This window comes from Charadrius vociferus, unplaced genomic scaffold, assembly GCF_000708025.1.
Source record: "Charadrius vociferus isolate BGI_N301 unplaced genomic scaffold, ASM70802v2 scaffold356, whole genome shotgun sequence".
NCBI lineage: Eukaryota > Metazoa > Chordata > Aves > Charadriiformes > Charadriidae > Charadrius > Charadrius vociferus.
Window position 1 is genome coordinate 649342 of NW_009648717.1, and position 12907 is coordinate 662248.

Sequence of the window (12907 nt, forward strand, 5' to 3'; positions counted from 1 at the left end):
CTATTGAGATCACAGTGGTATTTCCTGGACAGGGCTGATACATAGGCTAAGACACAGCCCCTTTTTCAGGCAGCTCTCAGTCTAAGTGGATGGTGTTTACTCTCTTCATTTGCACAATGGAGAATGGAAGCAGAGAAAAACAAATGACCTGCCCAAGAACTCTGTCACTGAAGTATCCGAGTATCTTTCACTAGTATGTTGACCAGACCATGAGACAGAAATAGTATCTGTCACACACAGAAAGTCTATCTCAGAGCCTGGAAACGGAACTAAGATTATCCGGATCCAGGCTCAGTTCTCCCACCTCACCCTGAGGCACCTTCCTCTCAACAGATCTCCTGTGATGTGAAAAGCATTGACCCTGGGTAGTGAAACACCTGATTTGGGGAATTTACTACCGTAGAACTTCAGTCTTGAATTGACATTTCCTATCATTAAGAAAAAGTAGCAGCAGTGATGGAAAGTAACAAAAGTGTTTAAGTGACAGGATTGACATTTTTGTGATTTAAAACTCTCTCGTTGCTAGGATTTTAAAGTGCTGATATTTTATCATCAAATTGGAACCCAGCTGATAAGTATGGTAAGTATCAATGATATGAGAAACTCAGCAGAGAAATAGTGACCCCATTATATGTGAACCTATTTTAGCTGAAGAAATGTATGCTTTTTCAGTCCTGTATTGCATTGCAGGAGTTCCTCTTTGGTTTTTTTTCGGAGACACCCCATGCAGATTCCTCTGTGAAGCTGTATTGCAGGATTGGAGATACTGGATGAGTCCAGAAAAAGCTGCAGAGCCAGTTTCCTCTTCCCTACAGATTGATAATCCATAACCACATATATAATGGCTGAAGACTGCAGATGAAGTCCTGGCTCCACCAAATGCAGTGACTGAATTTTCATTAATTTCAAGGGGGCCGAAACTTTCCTCTGAAGCTTTGGTTCTACAAAACAGTTGATCTAGTTGTGAAGTATCTACTACTAGATTAAATATGTCAAAACCACAAGACAACAAACTGAACTGAGACAAACAAATCTGATACTTCATATTAGTTCAGGGCATAGGTGTGATGAAGTGAGTGCTGTCCGTCTTCTATAACCTGCATAAACACCACATAACACGTTCAGGCTAGATCAACAGAAGTGACATTGTATGTCTCATTCACATTAAACATACTGCCTAGTAATTTAGCAACATCCAAATGGTTTTTAATGTTGATGAAACTGTCTGTGCTCTTATCATGAGAAAGTTGTAAGACCACCTATGGAAGAGAACTGCACAATTCAGTCTTGTGTCCTAAGGCACGGATGCTGACCAACACCATTCTCCCTCACAGAACAGCTGCATCTGAGAAAAGTTTTATGAATGTCTGTCACACTGCACAGTCAGCCAACTTTAAGCTGATTTTTGTTCTTTGTCTTTATTTCTCCTCTGTCTTTGTTCTGCTGGTGCTTCAGCATTAGAGGAACCCATTTCTTTAATATTGTCATTGTCTTGGGCTGTAATTCACTGTAGGTTTTGCTACAGCATCAGTGAACTCAACTACCAAAGACCTTCATTAGTAAAAACTAACTTCAGAATCCATTGTTGTTCTTATGCTTGTCTGTACTGCCAAGCACATTTGACACACCTTTTCTTGTTGTACGGGACTGAACCAGGACAAAAACAGATAGGACAAAACAAAAGCAGAGTATGATAAGTCTTGGTAGATGGTAGTCTATAGCATAGTTTAACTAAAAATTGAACACCTAGATGGCAATTGTCCATGAAATATCACATGACGTTCAGTATTGCTGGTTGGTACCAAAGCAAAATTGCATCTGTATAACAGTCACTTCCCACAAGGATCTTGGAATTCCTTCTGCAGTCACTTACATGAGAAAAGGAAGTTTATACTACGTCAAAAGGATTCAGAGAGATGGAACAAGCACCAAATGAATGACTCCATGCAAGTCAGAGAGCAAACTCCAGTCACGGGAGAGGCCAGGACTGAAGGTGAAAGGGACAAAGATTAAGTCAGAGTTGGGACATATTGAGGAAGATGTAGAGACCAAATCCTGCCAGTGATTACACCCATGAAAACCCACAGAAATCAAAGGACAGCAGTAGTCCAAGATGGCATACTAGATTTGGAAACAGACCAGCTGCAGTACATACAGATCTGTTTCCTGAAGGAAGGGAAATAACCCTCAAACTCAAAGCAGGACTTCCAGAAAAAGAGATGCAAGAGATGTGATGAGAAAACAAACACCAGAATACAGCAAGCATGTCCAGGCATCATTGCCAAGCTCAGCAGGTATGTTACAGAGTATACCTACACTTCATCTGGCTTCAAATTGTTCCTTTTGCAGGCAATAAAATTACTGCACAAATCCCAGAGAATAAACTGAGTTAACACCCCATTAAATACAACAGACTTTCAATTCAAGGTAAGGACGTGCCCAGATTAAGCTACCCCTGTACAAGCTGGCCCATGGGTAATATACATCAGTTCTACTGACTTATGGTCTGGAAAAAAAAAAAAAAAAGAAAAGAAAAAACCCAAGATGCTTGGAAGTGAATTCCATTAGGAAGAATTTCTACAAGGTAAGAAAGGATACGTTCTTTGAAGCATGCTTAAACAGCACAACATATTCTGCCATAAACATTCTTTCTACTGTTGAGTGCATACCCCCAAGGCAGAAAGCCAGGAATTTGTTATTTTGTGTATTTTCTTTTATCAGTAACATGATCTTGTCCCTCCCCTCTATCCTGCCCAGATTAAGCAGTTTGTTTTGTCAGTATTCGGCTTGGAAACCGGTACCAGAGAGAATGGCACTGTTGCTGGGTTGATTTGTTGGCCCCATTTCACAGAAGACAAGATCATTTAAAACACTTATTTCCATAGTTTTGCCATTTCAGAACACTTCAACTGTAGTAGTTGTGGGCCTCTTCCAAATTCACTACTCCTCCAGTGGCATTTGTTGAGAAAAAAAATGTTCTCTATAGGAAAAATCTTTGTTGGCAGATTCACTTAGTTGATTTTAGCCGTTTTTAAACTGAAACAGCTTCGCACAAAGGAAGAGGGCAAGAGAGGGAAAGAAACGCAGGACAGGAAAAGATACAGATAAGGGCAGCAGCACGAAGTCAGGAGTTAGATTTAGATTGTCATTTAGTTACTGACAACTTTAGATGCTGAAAAGAGGATGGTTCTCTATAGTTCGTGCTCCCACATCATTTCAGTGTAGTTTCATGGAACAGTGAGCCAAAATGCAAGCAAGATACCCTCCAGAAAAGAGACCCTGCTTTTTCCTTCTCTCCCCTCCGATCCTCTGCATACTTTGCACAAACCCTAGTGCTTGCCAGACCTCTACATGAGCTCAGCCAATTCACAAAGTACAGAAAACTTTCAGCAAGAAAAAGCTGGGTAGTTTTCTACTATTTCTATGAGTTAATGAAGCTCACAGTTGGGCAGGGATGCTCTTGGCTGGAGCAAGATCATAGTGAAGCAGCTACCACCACACTATATACGCTCTAGCTCTAGAGAGCTGGCAGTGCTGTTTAAGTGTGAAGCTGTTGCAGGCTCCCAAAATGAAAACCAGCTCTGCAAAGACACAGTACTATGTAAATACCAACAGTTGCAAAGCATCCATTACATGGATTTATGTATTCACCAGCTCCTGCTAGTTAGGAAGCTAGAGAAGTCAGCTGTGCTGATTTTACATATCAGCCAACACACAGAATCAGCTTTAGCCAACTAAAAACCTTTATCACAGCCATTCTTTACTGTCAGAACTTCAAAGACATGCAAACTGTGTTCGTGTTTTATTCGCCATACCCACATTTCCTTGTAACACAAGAATGCTTGCTGTACCCACTTCCACCCTGACCAGCCCTCCAAGCACAGTAGGAAAAGGATAACGTATCTGCATGAAACAAAGAAATAAAATAATTAAAACCAAATCAAAACACAAAGCCCAAGAAACTATCATCTGCCTAGAACAAAATCAGGGAATTGACTTAAGTTTCCACATGCAGAAGCTCTCTGGCCCTGTCTGCCACTAACAGCCTTTTTCAATCTTATTTTGAGATACCAAGAATTATCATTAGAGGGCACTGCTTCCCCCAATAGAAAATGGGTTCCTTCCTTATGGGGATAGATGCTTCAGACATCTGGAAATGCACGTTTACCACACAGCTGTGAAGTCTTGCAACTAGGGTGCAGCTGGAATTCCATTTTCACATTTGCTACTTTTTCTGCTCAAAGCACTTCAAGAATGTATGGAATTTTCAGGTCTGAATCCAAACTTACTGAGGCTAAAAACTCAACCATTTATGCACTGGCAGTAGGTGAACATTAACCACAAGAGTAAATGCAAAGTCTATTCCAGTATCCTCTTACTCTTGCTGTCTTTATCCTACAGAGTCCCTTAACAGGTTTTTAATAGGGTGAGGCTACGTAGAAGGTAATTCTCAACTCACCTTTTTCAGAAAAAAAAATGCATTGTAAACAGAATTTGACTCTGCATTTACTTATGCCAGCGCCACTTATTATTAATGCTAATAAGCAGAAGAAAAATTACAGCCTTTCCTCCTGCATTGATATGCAGTTCATAGCATATGCTTGAAAGCCACATGCTGATATAGAGCTACATTTCTTCTAAAGGAGCAGATGCTCTACTTTTGTAGAAGTGTTTTAAGAGTACTGAAATCTTTTGAAGACAATGTCAACACCCTCCATAATCCATACTTACACACAAGGAAGACAGTATGTGTACTGCTGTTTCAGCACATATACAACATCGGTACTAAAAAAGCCACAGTCCTTTCCAGGAAAGGCATTAGAATAATTTTCCAGAGTTTTTCACTCTCGCAGACTCAGCCATCCTCCTGGGTTGCACTTCTGATAAACTTCCTGCATCTCTTCCCCCAGTCCAAACAGTTTGCTTCTCTTCTTCCCAATATTAAAGAAACAAAAAACCAACTTGGGCAGGAATTTGAAGTGTCATAGAGGAAAGAAACTTCCTCTTAGAAGAATTAAAATACCAATGCAGTTGTTAACATCTATTTTGAAGGGTGAGGGGTTGAAACAGTATGTTTATAGGCCTAAAATTTCAGCTTGGGATTTCTCTGCAAGTGTCCTGGGCTTAAGCAACATTAGTTCAAATAAATTAGATGAGGGAATTCTCTTTTGACTAACACTGGAACAGATTTAATAAAACTAAAACTGCCCATATGAGATAGAAAGAAAAATCCCATGGTACTATTACTCCAGATTGAAAATGACCTCCTTCTTATTCCTAGACAGCCAGGCATTTGGTTGATGTGAGGATCATTCTACTACTCAATTCAAGGAAGCCAGATGGATACCTAGTAGCCAAGGATTTGGACAGGCACAATTCTTTATACGCAAGTATTTAGAATTCAAATTTATGAACAAAAAGATCAGATGGACTTCAATGCACAGACATACTTCTAGGGAAAAGTGAGAATGCCTTTCACCCTCCACAGCATGGGTGAGCAAAGCTACAAACCTGTAAACAGTAGCATTTAACAACTTTAGATGAACCATTTCACCAACAGGAAAAGAGAAAGCAGAGGATCTTAGAATCCTCTTATGTCTTAGAATAAGTTGCATCAAATCAATAATATATACACCATTATGACTTAATATCAACAAGACCGAATTTTTCAACCACACTGTACTAGCGCAGGGCCAGCTACAGGGCCAGGGTAAATCAGCACCAGAACCTTGTTGCCATTCCTGAGTGCAGATATACACATAAGGAATGAATTCTCACAAATTGCTTAACTATTTATGCTTACAATATTCAAATTAAACATATGCATGTTAGTAAATCTGGAAGGCTATCCTGCTTACATTCTTTATATTTCCCTTTAATTTCCCTAAAGCTTATATTCTATAAACAGTAGCGCTTGTGACCAGCTGGAATCTTTTCCAGTTATCAGGAGAATCAAAATTTTCTATTTATTAAAACCAGACAGCTTCTCAACTCTTTAATTAAAACTTTCCTTTCCACATGCCACAAGCAACCTGACTAACAAATTAGCAAAATGTACTGATACCTACAGTTTTGTGGAGAACCTCATGTTTCCACAATCTCTAACGTAAAACAACTTTCCTTTTACTACTGCAAAAAATAATTTGTCCCATGTTACCAATATGAACTGCTGGAGCCACCAGCAGGCCCCTTCCAAATCCTGCTGTACTATTTATCATGTCGAAAAGATAATACGTTCTCTTCCCTTAAAACATGCAAGCTAGGGCAGAAGTTTTGCTACATAGAACAGTTTCTGATATCAGTGAATTATTTACTTATACTTGTAGGAGGATGGGAGCCTAATTTCTGATGACACAAACCTGGATATAAAGACACAGCATGGAGGAGACAAAGGAAAAGGAACATTCTAAATAGAACATACCTGGTTAACAACATGCAATGGTTTCAAATCCCATTAATGGATTAACTGGATACACTGTTTTCAGTACTTTCTTAAATGTATACATGCTTCCTCGGGATTTCTGTTTTAAAATGTGCTTATTTTTTCTTTTTATTACTGATCTATAGTACTGATGTGGCAAGTAATTTGGGGAGTCAATTTTTACGAGTGTAAGTCTAGTCAACTCAGTGGAACCATTTGCAAGTAGCAAGTTGACCTCATGCTTAAGCACTTCAGGGTCAGGACCTAAAACACTACTTTAACTATTTTCACATCACCCAATTCTCCACTCACTGGACAAACAATCCCTTCTCCTACATTGTTTCTCTACCTCTCTATCTTTATGCAGATCTTTTCAAATATTACTTCAGCGCTTCATGAAGTAATTAACAGGACTGATAGCATTTCACCATTAAGCTTCCCTTATTAGAATATGCATGCAAATAAACTCTGGATAGTTTAAAATAAACATTGATTTTTCAAAGCTACAGAGCTGTCTGAACATTGTGTTGTGGCTACAGATAGATACAAATACAGTAAACCTGTGTTGCATTTGCCCTCACACTGGGGTGAAGTGTAAATCAAAGATGGAACGAGAGAATAGTAGTTCATTCATCCAATCTCACTCCCAAAATAACTTTGAAATAGAGATCACACACTAGCCATAGTTCAGTGATAACTGTCATTAGTACCACACCTCTCTTCTCTAAGGTTTTTCTTTAAGTTAGAAAACTTTAGAGTAGGCAGCTGCGCATTTCCATGTCTAGTATGATTTGTACAGCCACCTTTTCCTCTTGCTGCCCTCCAAAATTGTGCTTAGAAATATCCTAGCTGTATTTGCTTGTCATTACTTTGGTACAAATATTCAAAAACTTGCATTGCACAGGTCTCCATATGCCAGTAATAACACACACAAGCTTCAAACCTTCACAAACTCCAATTTTTGTATCTTCAGATACATAAACCATCAGTGTCTACACATTAAATGATGAAAACCAAAACCCCACAGCATAAGAATTACAAGTTTATTAATATAAACCATAAATCAGTTTATATAAGTGTTAGCCCTCGTATTACATAATGGATGTGGATACTTTACCACATACCAAAATGGTACAATACATACAAAATCCAGAGATTTTGCAATTAAGATGGCAAGTCATGAATATATTGAAAAAAGTTCAAAAAGTTTAAAAACCCTCATTACTATGAGCAATGAGGAAGAAAGCAGCAGGAAAACTATTCATGGTTCACAAGCAGAAAAACTCTATGGTAGAAGTAAAGCATAGGCCTGAGAGTACTTCTGACTCTGAAGGATACAACTGAACTGAAGTAAAAGATTTAAGAGACCTAATTTCAGATTCTAACTACGTTAACAACAGGAACCTGCCTGAGGAAAAAGGAAGCTATTATTTTTCCTCTTAAACAACCCAAATCCCTCAAATGCCCCCAACTTCCTGTAAATGATTATTAATCATCGGTCCAGATGAGTAGCAGCAGACTAAACAGGGTGTAACAAACAGAAAAACAACAGTGGAGGTATTACACTACATTGTCTTAAATTGAGCATGATTGACAACCATCTGTTTCTGACACCATGTACAGCACCACAGGTCATAAAAGAACTAGTTCTTTGTCTTATAATGAACTCATTGCTGTTTTGCTCTTATTTTTTTCCTCCAGGTGTGCACCTGTTTTGCTATTTCCTTCTCCAACTCTGGACTAGCCAGTGTCACTTGGCAACTATTCTCCTATAGATTTCCCTATATTTCTTCTACTTTTTGTTTCTTTATCACTTCATAATTGGTGTTTTACAGAATCTGCAAAGCATTGTAAAACTAAATGTGCAGTCCATCCCAGATAGCAGATAGTAGCTGAACCAAGCCTGTTGGTACACACAAAGACCAGGCAGGAATTTGGCAATCAAAATAACGATACTTGACCACAAAAGTAACAGAAAGACATGGTTGCTTATATCACCGTGGCCTCAGAAAGAGCACCAGTGCAGGCAGAAGTCATCCAAACTCCTCCACAGATGATCTACACCCAAAGTACAAATTTCACAAGCGTACAGTTTGGCTCCATACTCAGCAAGCAGGATGGAAGAGACATAATAAAAATCTAGTAGGGGAAAAGAAACACAAGTGGGGGGCAATAGGTATAATAGAGAAGGTTCTTACAGGAAAAGAAAATAAACATGGTGGTGTGAAATAAGGGAGGACAAAGGAAGACAAGGATGGCCAAAAAGGGCCAAGGGTGAGAGTCTCACAACATTTTTAAAGGTACCCAAATTGGGGAACAAAGATGACAGGAAAGGCCCTGATTACAATTAGCTATAACCAAAGAGCTCTGAGGTTTTCGTCACTATAGACGATACCTAATTCCTTTAGCTTTTTCAGAGAGAGATATGCTTAAGATGCAGAGGGTGGAAGGGACACATCTCCTTTCAAAGGTTAACACGGAGTTGCAAAAATCTCTCAGAGAAGACAGCAATGCTAGTAATAGTTCTTTCTTGAAAATGCAATTAAAATTGAATTAGAATGGATTCAACGTTGAACAATTTTAATGAAGCAAGTGTCAAACAAGCACATCAACTTCTTAAAAACAAAGGAACTCAAAAGTTTAATTACAAAAACATTGTACAGAAAACTTGGCATCTCAACAATTCCAAACACATTAATCCAGCAAATGGATTCTGTTTTCATATATTTCTCTTAACATTTCTCTAAGTGACAAAAGCATTTTATCCTGCTCTTCTTGACACCCACTTCGCTTTTTACTTTTTTTTTTTTTTTAATCAGCCAACACTGAAAAATGTAAACTGAAGTGACACTCGGAAAACACTGGAAAGACAAAATCCATTTTTATAGGGTTAATCCATGTAAATAAGAAGCTTCTTAATGAGATAAAACATAATCTGTCACATCATTGGTAAGCAAGAAATTATTCTTTCCCCAGATGCTTTAAAATGGGTATACCATCTCCCCTCCTTCCTTGTGGGAAAAAGCAAAAGATTTGTCAGCCCCCAGCTAATAGTATCACCTTAAATTTCCAATCCCATAACACTTGCATGCTACTCAACAGAACGATTTAGTAGCAGTATGTCACGAGCTGATGGTTGCATTGAATTTATGTAAGCAGGGGCAGTCTGCAGCCACCCACACCTTATTTACGGTACGTGTATGTCACAGCCTGGAATTGCATCCTACTATCATATTACATAGCAATTTCTGGAGTGTTTATGGGATACAACTCCAGGTATTAGGTGAGATATCACAGACTGAACTTTAGAATTTTGTGAATCAACTTTTTACCATCAACTTTTGGCTATGCAGTGCAATTTGGCCACTTCAATATTAGTCAAATATCAGCAATTCTAAAAAACAAGATACACACAGGAGATGAAGGTATCAGTGCTTCTTCTGGAGACGTTATTAACCTGTAGGATTTTCTCCTAGCACAATATTTGTTATAGAATCCACTAAAGAAGTTCATGCCAACATGAGTTGGTCTCATCCATGCTAAGGAAAATGGAGGTCAACGCAGCAAATTGAGGTTCCTTTTTGTGAAGTCTTGAAAGCGAGACCGAAGACAAGAGTAAGGAGTTTCCTCCCTGAAGGAAGACTTGAATTTACATGGAAATCCTTGCTGCTTGGCTGCAGCAGTAAACCCATGAGTAAGCAGAGACCTGACATACAAGGTGTTGACCTAGAGATGGCTTCAGGCAGGCATGAAGTCCATGTGTACAGCGTGGGAAAAGAAACTGCTTTGTAATCTTCAAATACTTGTGTTACAGATATATTAAAGTGATGCTGACTGCAATGCACACCAGTAATGAAAGCAATCTCCAATTCATAACAGGGAAATTTTAAGGATCTCTTAAGAAGGAGCAAGGAGATTGTCACGTGGAAGAAAGAGGATTTCAACCACTACCGTAAAGTCCAGAGATGTCCAACAAGTGCTCAACCAAAGTTTGAATTAACAATTTGACAGGAACCAAAGGGCAGCAAATGATTTGCATAAGTTAGTGCAGACAGTAGGTGCCTTCATCTTTGACAGGAGGTGCTGAGTAGCTCAGCAAGATTACAGACTCTAGCATGCAGAGTTCTACTTGATGTAAGTGAAAGGCCATTTCAGTCACACTGGAACATAATATGCTGAATGCTATAGGCTCCACAGGCTGTACTTTAACTGTACAAAAGGTGAAAGCACTTACGGGCTGTAATGCAGAATTCTGTGGGCTGCTATGTGGACCTAGCTGCTAATAACCTTCTCTGCTCTAATAATTAATGCAAAAATACATGTGCTGCTTCCAGGCATATTGCTTCCCAGCACTGTGATTTCAGGAGGGTAAAAAAAATGCAATCCCCCTGCCCATTTCTCTTTTTATAGAATACTGCTCTCACGGTGAGATCATTCTCTCAAAATCATGAGGAAGGACAAGCATTGTGATTTTAGTCTAAAATGGAGATTCCTGTTTTTCCTGCTAAGAACTAGCGTTTCACTTTCTATCGTGATTACCTCTGACCTTTGCGGTAGTAAAATGCTCCACCAAACATTTTCAAGAGATAACAGGAGACCTTCACAGTAGAGCAGGATGCTATGTGCAGGAGAGGTGCCTGAAGAGAGGTGGGGAGAGAGGAAGTCTGTCTCATAGTAGAATCAAGTCATAAAGCACCAACCACAGCCAGTCTCTAGCAGGGAGCAAACTCACACTGCAGGGTAACAAAAAACCCCAGGATTCTGCTTCAGAAAAGCTTATATAAACATAGCAGGCAGGGCAGGACAAGACAGTGCACCAAGGAAGACGGCTTGTTACAGTAGAGAACATAAGCGCTGCTATCCAGTACAGCAAGTATCAGATAACAAGATCAAAAGAAGAAAACTAAAGCGGAGGAAGGTAATCCCACAACATAAACACAAAACCAAAAAAGACACTAGAAGACAGTAGGCAATATAACACGTCAAAGTTATTACTACAACACGTAGGCTGACGTCATTTCACAAACTGAGAGATTTCATCTCCATAGTCAGCCCGTCCACAGAATGTACGCACCTCACACCCAGCAAAATTAGTAAGAAACTGAAGATTGCACAAAAGTTGCATGCTCTTAAATGTTTACACAGAGGACAGTTCCAAATGTTTAGCGGGTGGTGTCCGTGGCTTAAGACCTTTTAATGCATTGATCTGTTTGTCTCACTGACAAACCACAAAGGCAGGGACCAGGACAAACCTGCAATTCTGCCTCCCACCCCTAGTCTTTCCCTCATGGCTTCTTATTCCACACTGGCCAAAAAAATTTTGTAAAGCATCCCTGGGTCACAAGACCTGCAGACAAAACAGAAAAATAAGCATTAGAAGAATACAATCTGCAAGGATTAAAGGGGCACCATGACATTATTTTTTGGATGGCTTATCTGAAAATACAATATTAAGTATAGCAAAGAAGCCCACAGAGACAGAACTGTAACTGAACTCCGGTTTCCACCCAAAGAACAGAGTGCTGAATAATGAAAGACTTCTCTTCTCCCCCATATACAGTTTGCACAAAAAAGTTCTCTTTACCATGCAGTACAGAAAAACAAAAACATTCAGTAGTATAGTCAAATAGTCACTAAATACAGTGTACCAAGCCTCCAAAAAACACCTCAGTTCCATGAAGTACAGTGGTTTTCAAGAGTATAATAAATATATTTTTCTTTGAAATTGATTTGTAATGTGTCTCAAGCTCAAACAGACCATTTGGTTGATAGAGATTACACTTAGAAGAATATACTTCACATGCATGTTAACAAAGGGGCAATGATGATGACAGTCTTCTGATACAGTTTATCGGATGCCAGTTGAATCTTTCTATCCAAAGCTTCCCTCTTTTCTAGGGAAGCCCTACTTTTTTTCTAGGTTTGCATCCAATAAAGCCCAACCTTCTTCCTTTCTAAGATTTTGTCCAAAAAGATAATCACTGATAACTGAACGTCAGTGTAATTAATAGGCCTATGAATTACTTGATCATCATATCCAGTGAAATGCATGTATAATGCATATATAATGAAAGTAGGTGATTATTAATTACATTTTTAATTGCCTCACACTTTTGCTGCTGAAAGGAGGGAAGACACTGGTAGGAGGGGGAAGAAGGGAATGAGTCCTATTTTTCAACTATAAAGTGGAAGGAGACATTCTAAAGCAAGAATTAGTTTTTTTCCAAACCAATTACAGCTGAATCCAGTTTACCCAAGAAAGATCCTTGCATTTTTAGTAACACAGAGTGTCCACCATTTAGGAAATAAGAATCTGCCTGACATAAGAACCAAAATCTAGATTTTAGTAGCCTTGAGATATGATTTTTCTGGCAAGGTGTTTAAAGGACAAACATCTGTTTCAAGGCCTGGCATGACCTTCTAATAACGGATGAGAAGCTGCTTTCCCTCTTATACATTCTGCAAAATCTCCCCATCCCAATTCTT